At 39.9% G+C, this 10,046-nt stretch overlaps 1 long non-coding RNA gene across 1 annotated transcript in view; it reads left to right on the forward strand.

The window, feature by feature from the left end:
• LOC102377981 overlaps positions 1 to 2,850 on the forward strand; it is an 11,326-nt gene extending 8,476 nt beyond the window's left edge. Inside the window, exon 3 of the long non-coding RNA XR_324183.1 lies at positions 2,677 to 2,850. This is a non-coding gene — a long non-coding RNA (uncharacterized LOC102377981). The remainder of the gene's footprint in view (positions 1 to 2,676) is intronic.
• Positions 2,851 to 10,046: the final 7,196 nt, after the last annotated feature.

Genomic DNA, 10,046 nt, shown 5'->3' on the forward strand with positions numbered 1-10,046 from the left:
GAAAGAGTACTTGTTTTATTTATGGTACTTGTTTTATTTTGTTTGTTGTGTTTTTTTTGAGGAGATGTAGACCAGTTATCCCAACTTCAATTCCCTGAAAAATACTGTAACAAATTTTCAATCAATTTATAAGTGCCTAGAAGATAGCACAACAATAAACAAAGAGCCAACATGGATTTGTCGCAAACGGGTCACATCACAGAATCCTAATTTCCTTTTTAGGCTGGGTAACAGGTCTTGTGGATAGGGGAGAAACAGTAAACAGGGTACATCATTTAAGTAGAGCTTCTGATACTCTCTCATACAACATCTTAAAGAAGCCATGGATACATTGTCTTGAGCAGAACTGTCCAACTGAAGGACCATGAGCCATATGCAGCCTGCACGGGCCCCTGGGCTTCCAGCCAGCCACTGCTCCTCCCATCACTCCAACTGCAGCAGCAGCAGCAGCAGCCAGAGGCTTTGGTCTCCTTCTCCTTCTGCTTCCTGTACCCCTGTGCCCAGTGCAGTGGCAATGGAAACTCCACCCAGTGCAGTGGGAGATAGGAAGGACCCCTGTGCCCAGTGTAGCAAGGGATTGTCCAGAAGGCTCATGGCCCATCCTGATGTGGATGCCCCACAGCATGTGGACCCTTCTGGTGTAGCCCCCAGCTGCTAAGAAGTTGGACAGCCCAGGTCCAGAGGAAGTTACTGTAAGATGTGTGTCCAAATATTGGCCTCAAAAAGTAGTTATCAATAGCTTTCTCTCAAGTTAGAAAGATGTATCGAGTACATTTCTGCAGAAGTCTGTTCTGGATCTGGTGCTATATATTACCTTCATTAATGACTTGGTAGTGAACTAAAGAAAAAAACCCTTTATTAAATTTGCAGGTGTTAGCTAACTGCAAAAGGTTGCAAGCAATTTGGAAGACAGTATTAGAATTCAAAATTATGCTGACAAACTGGAGAAATAAATAGGATCAATTCAATAAGGCCAAGTGCAAAACACTGCACTTCAGTAGGAATAATCAATCAAGCAATTACAAAAATGGGGAATGACAACTAAGTAGGCACCCATTCTGCAGAAAAAAATATATCCAGTTATAACAGATGGCAAACTGAACCTGTGTCAAAGTCATGGCAATCATACCAGGATGCAAAAATAAGATTGTTGTTTACATTGGTAAAGTCTCAGCTGGCACGCTGCGTCCAGTTTTGGGTCACACACTTCAAAAGACATTTGGACCAATTAGAAACAGCCCAGAGGAGTTATAAAAATGACAACAGGTCTAGAAAACATGACCTGTAAGGAAAGATTGAAAGGATGGGATCTTGTTAGCATTACAATGAAGGCAAGATGACATGATAGCAATCTTCCAATGTATTGCAAAGAGGAACATTACTAATCACTTCTGCCTTGAGGAACTCCAGTATTGGAGATGCGGCTTTAAAATGGGCAATTGATCACCACACTTTCTCACTCACAAAATTGCAGGTATCATCTGATTACCCCACTTATTATCTTGTCCATCCACAAAGGCTCCTCTTCCACATCCTCTTACAAATGCACCAAGAAAAGGTACTCCAATGCTACCCTTAAAACTGTCCTACCTCTTCTCTAAATACCCACATTGAATACCCTTCTCTGTTTTCCTTTCCAGGAAACACAGAAATCTGGTCACATGCGCGCCCCGCCCCCCTCTGAGGAATGGTACCTTTCTAGATTGTTAGTATTTTAAGTGTAATACTTGACAGCAAATCTGCATTATAAGTCCTTCCAATTCTTCCATATGCTCAAACATTATGAAAAACAGTCCCCAGTCTCCATTACTCACAGTCTCTCCTTGCATTGCAGTAATGGTGCTCAGTACTCAGAATGTGTGGCAGAGTAGTTTAAATAGCAGGAATTGGGAAAGTTACAACTTCTATTTCTGTGTCTGTTTCTGATGTCATTTAGTGCTCATTCCCACTTCCAAAAACATTTTAAGCACAGACTTAAGAAGAATGGAGCTTTGCTAATGAGATCTTGTTTATTCTTGATTGTAATGAGCAAGCACGCAGGTACACATAAATTGAACATTACATGATTTACCTTTCCCAAACTATCAAGCTTCTGTGACATCTTCATATTCATCTCATCTCCTAAAATAGCTTTAATTAAGGTTAAGTAACAAGTCAATTGTTCCCAGCCTACTTTACCCTTTAAAACATGTTTATCACTGAAGCAAGATTATCCATGTGGCATTTGCTAATATATATATAGATATCTATTCTAAATATATCCTAAAAAACAGGTTGTTTACCTGTTTATTGCTGACAGCTGGCCAGCCTACAAAATTCTAGCGCTTTAAGTGAAGGATGTCAAAGCGACAAATAACTGTTTAGTCATTCACGAAACATTTACATGTAAAAAGTGTTGTTTTCTCTGCATTAGGCTGAGGTTCATAAGCAATGTCATCTGAGTTGCTAATGTACCTCATTAAAACAAAAATACAAGAACCCAGAGATTTTTGTATTTGTCCAAAAGAGCAATGTAGCGAAATACCGCTCATGTAGCAATGTAGGGAGGAAGTGGCAAGAAACTGACCCATCCTTTCACACAGGACAGGCTTTGGATTTTATTTTTGTTAGTAATTAATCACTTTCACTGACCCAGCAGGAAAATATTTTCTGCACATTAACATATTTCTCTCTTAGGTGCATTTCTTCACAGAAATCAGTCCCTGTAAAAAAAAAGAGGATACCAGCTCCATGAGGGCATTGAAGGCTTTCAGAGTCGTAATCCCAAGCAGAGGAGCCCATGCCACACCACTTTGTAAGAACATAGTCAAGTCAGAGGACGTGTTAATCTGGATCCTATACTTTGCAATTGCCCCCTGTTTCAATCCTGGGCTGTGTAAAAATCTTTGAACTAAGTGAAAGTTCACATCTGGGTGCAATCATACAGCACAGACCTGTCTCAGAAAGGAGATGGACTGAAAGGCACTGCCATATGCTGAGGAGACATACTGCAGATGTTTATAGTTCTCTTGCTCCCTTAGCAATTGTTTTAATGGGTTGGAGCTCCTGGGAGACCATTTGACTTTTGCTCGTGTCTATGCCGCTCTCTTATAGTGCTGACTATGCAGAAGCCTGAAGCTGTCAACAACCTGCTTTCAGTGTTATTTCAAGTACAGGAAAGTGAAGTGACATCTGATCTGTTGAGAGCGGGCTGGGGATTATTTCTAAAATATAAAGCAAAAAATTTCTGTATGGAATCGATATTAGAATCAATGTTGTTTGCTGCTGTGGAGAGCACAGTTCAGTCTGAAGTGCAGGTTCTCCTTCTTCCCTATTGCAGCAACTATCCATTAAAGTCACTAATACTTACTCTGCCAGGACCGCATCTCTGGTAAATGTTTCTGAAGCTGTGCAGTAATGATTATTGCGCAGGATTGCATTTTAATAATTCAAATAAAACATTGAACATTATGATCTCTGCAGCTAAGGACATACTGCTCAGTAGCTTTGAGTCTTGGAAAGCATTATTCACTTCACTGGAATTGTCATCTTTGAAAATTATTCTTTTTAAAACATACTACATACCCGTGAAGAATTGGAAGCCCTAGTCACGCCTATCCAGTGCAGAAGGAGGTTTCTGTGCTCGTGAGAATCATTAACTGGCCATGTTAGAAAGTGAAGTCCTTTGTTTTCTGTGGTTTCAAGACCTGTGCAGTCAGGCGGGCAGAAGAAACCTGTATGTGCATCAGAAATTCAGATACTTTCCATTATTCCCTGCTAACCATTAATGTTCAGCATTGAAACTTGGCAGGCTTCATGCCCTCAGAAGGGTCTGCCATCCCTTCATTGAACACCTTCAAGAGCAAACTGGATGCTCATCTTGCTGGGATCCTATGAACCCAGCTGACTTCCTGCCCTTTGGGCAGGGGGGCTGGACTCGATGATCTTCCGAGGTCCCTTCCAGCCCTGATGTCTATGAAATCTATGAAATCTATGAAAACTACATAGGATGATTCCTGTTGCCATTCTTACAAGGCAGAGAGAATTATCTCCAATGACATTTGGTTGTTTGGTATTTTTAATTCGTGCTGTTGAACACAGAGGGTCCATCTATAAAACACAACGCAGTGACCTGTAGAGGGACATCTGAGCTAGCTCAGGTACTAAGCAGTAGAGCTGTGGTGGCACATTGCTCCAGCCCAGTTGATAAGTCTACAGCACTGTACATCCTGCTTGTGGCACAAGGGCAGTGGAGAAATAAGCAGTTTCTCTAGGAAGTCTGAGTGAAGACCCAGAAAGGATTAAAATGGGAGATAGGGAAAAAAATGAAAGGAGAGGGCTGAGCATGTGTTCATTCGTGTGTCTAAGTATCACTGGGGAGAAAACCCAGAAGACACAGAACAGAGCTGTATGCTTTATTCTTACAAACAAGCAAGGGTGATTGGTAGATTTAAAAACTCTATCAAAATCCTGTTGATATTATGCACCCCTTTCCTCACCTTTCACCGGCAAACACCACATGTGAAATCCTGGACCCACAAAAGTCAGTGGGTGTTTTGCTGCTTCAGTGAAGCCAGGATTTCACTCACTGTTTTACTCTAAACACAGTCATACTGATGGGTAGTTGGCCAGAGAAACCCATAAGAACACGCAGAAACAAATCCTTCATTCGCTGTAACCAAGGCATTCCAAGGAAAAAAAGGTAAGCAATCCAAGCACAACTTTCCAAAGGCTAAATGAAAGGAGGTTTTCTTTTCTGAGGACAGTGTACTCCCTTTTTCCAATCTCTAAGCATCTCCAGAACACAAATGCCTATTTCTGTACTCACACTTAAACCACTGTAAGGTTGTTCACTTGACTTAAATAGGAACTGTAAATCCAAAGGACACTGTTTAATCTGCTAACCTACACAGTTAAGTGCCTTCCATGTTTTTATGTGCATGGCTTCTTACAAGCCTAGATAGGTAGATAAGATTAGATGGGTATTATCAGAGCCAGAATTGCTATGCATCACTAGCAAATGAAAAGAAGTTAGATGTCTATTAAATTGCAACAGAATTACTAAATAGAAAATGGATGAATTACTGGAATAAATCAATGACTAACAGGACTTTAAATCTATCTGTCTTTTATTTATGTCCCAAAATTGAATAAACTAATATTTCTCCTACTCATTTAGTAGAATATGTTCCTTTCCATGTGCACAGTTGCTCAAATCCAGGCCCCTAGGAGAACAAGGAACAATTCCATTAGCTTCAGTGGAGTCAAAACACTGGCGGTTGGGAGGAATCTTGCGCTCAAGACTGAAACAGCAGCCAAAAGGGTTCTCTGACAGGTAGGAAATTTGCATTTTCATTAGCAAGTTCTTTGTCAAATGAAATCCTTGAAGGCAAGAGAAGAATGGTGGTGTGGGGGGAGGAATGCATTGTATTAATAAAAGAGGGGATTTATTGTATAGCTCAGTGAAATGTAATTGTTGAGATAAATAAGGAAGGAAAAGACTTATACTCCAGAGAGCTGTACAATGAGGGGATGGTTATTTATGCAAGCTCTCACTGCAGGACAAAACAGAAACAAAGTGCTTTTTGCATAGTTCTGCTTGCTAGTAATTCATCAATGGCTCAAGTCTGCTCCCCCCAACCCCCCTTCTTCTAGTGAGCTGCTGCACAGAAAGTCCCTTTGAGACCAACTGAGTAGGGACACCAGAATCACTCCGGGGGTTTGAGTTGGATCCGTCCCATTCATCTCAGAGTGCTTATCCATTCTGGAAGAAAAAAATTCCAGCCCCCAATATAAAGTACAATTTAAAAGCACCCACATCTAGAGATTTCAGCCTAAGAGATACTGAAAGAATCCATACTAAGGTTCCCATTATTGTATAATCTGTCACCTCACAGTGACTCATATCTACACTGGTTCTGTGGGATTGTACACAAAATAAAATATGACCAAGCCCAAGAAAGAGCATGAGATGCTGGCTCCAAACAAAGTCTGATCAATCCTTAAAGATTTTTCCACTATTTGTGACTGATCTTGTGGTTTTGGGGGTATATCTGGATCCTGTATTACTTCTCTATTCATAGTACTAGATTATTATTGCCAAGAATCAAATTGAATGACTTTCTTTAACTAATATAAGCAACCACATACACTTTCAGATGATACAACTGATAAGTGATAAATAAAAATTAGCATATGACATGGAGCACATCTTAATATATTAAAAATATTCTTTGATTTTTATTTTTTCCAGCAGTAACTTCTCTGATTCAAGGGATTAAAAGTGTGATCTTGCCTAAATTATGCATATGTTTATTGAATAGGTTTATTCAAGGCTTTCCAGCTGTTGGCATTCTCTGTAATCCCTACCCACAGTATACCAGTACAAGGTGACTTCTATAGTGTTGTCTCCCTTTCACTTTCTTCCTTTCAGTACTTGTAATTAATCCATGTTTTATTCTGGGCTAATGCACAATATTTTAGTTTATCTGCATCAGGTGTTTGTATAACACCAACAGTTGGCCAAGTGCTATATATTCAGGTATAGAAACAGTCCCAGCTACAAGGAGCTTACAGCCCAAATGTGCCATCTGCATTTATGCACTCATGTGTGCATTCTCACACAGTACAAAACAATTATAAGGACATTATAGATATACACAGCTCAGCAACCAAGCCAGTCAGCTAAGAAAAATAACTCCCAGCTGAAAAAGCTTACACCCAGCCAATTGCTGATAGAAGAGTCTGAGGGTCAAATTTTCAAGATCACCTAAGGCCTCATCTGGACACACAAAGCTGCACTGTTATAATTGCACTGGGGAGGTTGCCTCACTAGCATAAATACAGTTACACTAATATGTGTTCCTTACCAGCATAGTTTATTCCTCTTCCTGTACATGAATAAGCTACACCAGAATAAGGCGTCATTATACCACTTTACTTACATATACTCTAGGGGTTATATTTGTAAAATATTTTGGTTAAAAAAAAAGTCACACTCCTAATGGAAATAGTTATTCTGGTTCAGAAACTGGACCTAAACCAGGCCTTAAAGTTCAAGTCCCACTGGCGCACTGATTTACAGTGGTATTTGTGCTCCTAAATCATTTACGTGCTTTAAAAAAATTCCTTCTTGAGGAAATAAATAGGCTCTGCTACACATCTGGAAGGTCAGAGTGCTATGGCTCCCTCAGACAGAGAGGGAGAGGGGATTGGCATTACTGAATGAAAGGTCCAAACTGTGAACAACCTGGTCCAGTCATGCAAATCCAAGGCCTGTCACCTCAAGTAGCAAAAAGGATTTTAGCAGATGGACTGAAGCCCAGTGTGCAGATATGCACACACTGTGTACTCTCATTTATTTATCTTTGCTTAAAAACACCATTAATTGTTTTCATTACACTCATATAAAACAGTAGGATTTCTTCAGCCTTTAGTAAGTATTTCCTTTCTAGGCTTGGTTTTTTGCTTCTTCTGTACTTACTTATTCCTGCCTCACTAACTTTATGGCTGGTAAAGTTTTGCAGCATTTCTTCCCCCCTCCCCCTCTCCCCCCAATTTTCACACAGCAATAACTATTATTCAATTCAACAAATGCATACAAATGGTTTCCATTAGAATTTTAATCTACTCTCAAAATGAAAGAAAAGCTTAATATAAATCTTTTTAAATTACCAGAACATAAATTCAGACAGGGACATCTCCACCTAGGCTGAGATGAGTTCACAGTCTGCTGTCCTCGTTCGTAAATTAATTGAGGTCTCTTGCTGCTGTAAATGAACAGTGCATCCTGGAAAAGATCATATCTGTCAAGATTGCAGATTGGTTTCTATCAGAGTTTGCAAAAGTCAGAGCTTACAATGCCTTCATTATGTCGACAAGTATGGCTTCCCAACTGGAAAGAAATGTATGTTTTGTTCTGTTGGGCCAAGATATACAGAAAGCAATTTTCCTCCACGCTCCAGCTATGACAAACCTACTGAAAAATGTCATTTCACAACTTCTTTCATTCAGTCACCTTTTTAGTGACAAATATATTCTTTTGGCTCCATGTGTAAGCAGCAACTGTGACATTTAATGGCCAAGTAAGGTTAATCACAGGTGACTACATATCCCTTATGGATATTGTAAGCTATGCTGCATTCATTGCTACTGCTCCAATTTAAAGCAAGAGCAGTTTTGGGTGATCTGAGCTTGTGCCCAATACTCGTAATTTTAAACTTCCAGCTGCAGCTGGAGTATCCACAAACTCTCCTCAAAAGTGTTAAGTTACATTAATTGTGTCCCATATGGAAGAAACTTCAAGCTGTGGTCCCTAAATCATTTTGCTTCTGTCCCTCTAACTTTGCCTCAGCGCACTACACGTGTATGAGAGGTCAAGTGAAGGACAGAAAAATCAGATTTAACTCATCAGAACTAACTATGGTAGCTTGGCTGAAGCACTAGACCAATGGGGCTCATCTGCTTCTGGTATCCTAGCTAACTCATTTGTTTCTGCAAATGAGAGTAAAAGAGAAAGAAAAGATAGGGGAACTCTTCTTACATAGAAGGATGATATTATCAATTCAGTGTCTAAACAAAGGTGTTCAAGCCTGACTTTTTTTAAAAAAACAGAAATAGACCAGTGTCACTTGTACTGGTCCTTTGAACTGCAGTTGGGAGAGGGCTTTCAGAAGTGCCTTAAGAAGTTTTGACTTTCATTGGAAGTAAAGAACCAAACTCCTTCAGGCACTGGTGAAAAAAGTCTGACCCTCTGGTTTGATTCTTCAAGTTTAACAAAAGAAGCCACTACTTTGGGTTCAGGTTACCAGAACTGTCTGCCCCTAAGCAATACCAGCTCTCAGATGAGTTTGAGCAACTCCAAAGCTATCTTATGAGAGCAGAGTTTGTATTAACCTAAGCTCCATTATATAGTCATGGCGAGCCTTGCAGGCCATGGTCATGCGCACTAGGTCTAAATGCCTGGAAACACGTGCAGGGATGTGTTCCAGGAGTAGGTCAAGATATTGTTGGAAAACTTGCAACATGACAAAGCCTGAAGAGCCATCTAGGCAAATTGCATACCTCCAAAAACTGGGAGGGGCTAGACATACAGATTACAGACGCAGTGCCCTGTAATAATTCCATATGTAAACATTCAGAACAGTTACAGATGTGGATTATTTACCTACGAAACATTAATGGATCTGTTAATCCCCATTTAAGGTACTTGCCCTTAGCACAGCGGTACCAAACAGTTATGATCCTCCTGCAGTAAGTTTTTAAGCACAGCAGAATTAAAAATTTATAAAGAGGGGATTACAAATAGAAACACTGATAAATGTTATCTGTAATAGCAGTAAGGCATCCCAGCATGAAACAAGATCCTTTTTATGCAAATATCTCTGTGAAGGTGAATGCATTAGGCTTGCCTATTCAGTAGAGTATACCACAGCTCTTCATTAGACAGAAACAGGAAATAACCCCTCAAGCTTGTATTTGTTTGGATCATACAAACTCTACAATGTTTGCTCATGTTGTTTGCTCTACAATGAATTAGACTTTAAGGATGATTGATCAGGTTATTTCAGTGATTCTCAACCAAGGTGCCATAAGGCCCTTTCAAAGGTGCTGTGGGGTGCCATACAATATTAGCACTACACACAATTCACAGGATAAACCCAGAGTTTTCAAATAGAAATCCATAGCATCAAAAGCATTTTGACCTTTTGTGGTCATTCTGAGTTCTTTGCAACAGAAGAATTTCTCTATTATTTTTCTGTAGTCAAACAAGAAGTGAAAGCTAAGAACTGGCCAGTGTTTTGTGTCTAATGAGGGGTGCCTCAAATTTGTTCTATATTGTTTTATATAAATGTGATGGGGTTTTCACTATAAACCTCATATTTTAACAGATTGCATTTTCAGGGGATTTCCCTCCCCAGTAATTTCATCCTAGTGCTTCTAGTTACAAGGCAGCCTTTGAAGAAACAGTTCCTCGGCGCAGTTTGAAATACTTGTCAACAGCGACATGTTCCTCAGCCTTCATTTAGTCAACCTACACATCTGTAATTTCCCTCCTAAGATCTCCA

Source organism: Alligator sinensis, unplaced genomic scaffold (assembly GCF_000455745.1).
Source record: "Alligator sinensis unplaced genomic scaffold, ASM45574v1 scaffold354_1, whole genome shotgun sequence".
Taxonomy (NCBI): Eukaryota; Metazoa; Chordata; order Crocodylia; family Alligatoridae; genus Alligator; species Alligator sinensis.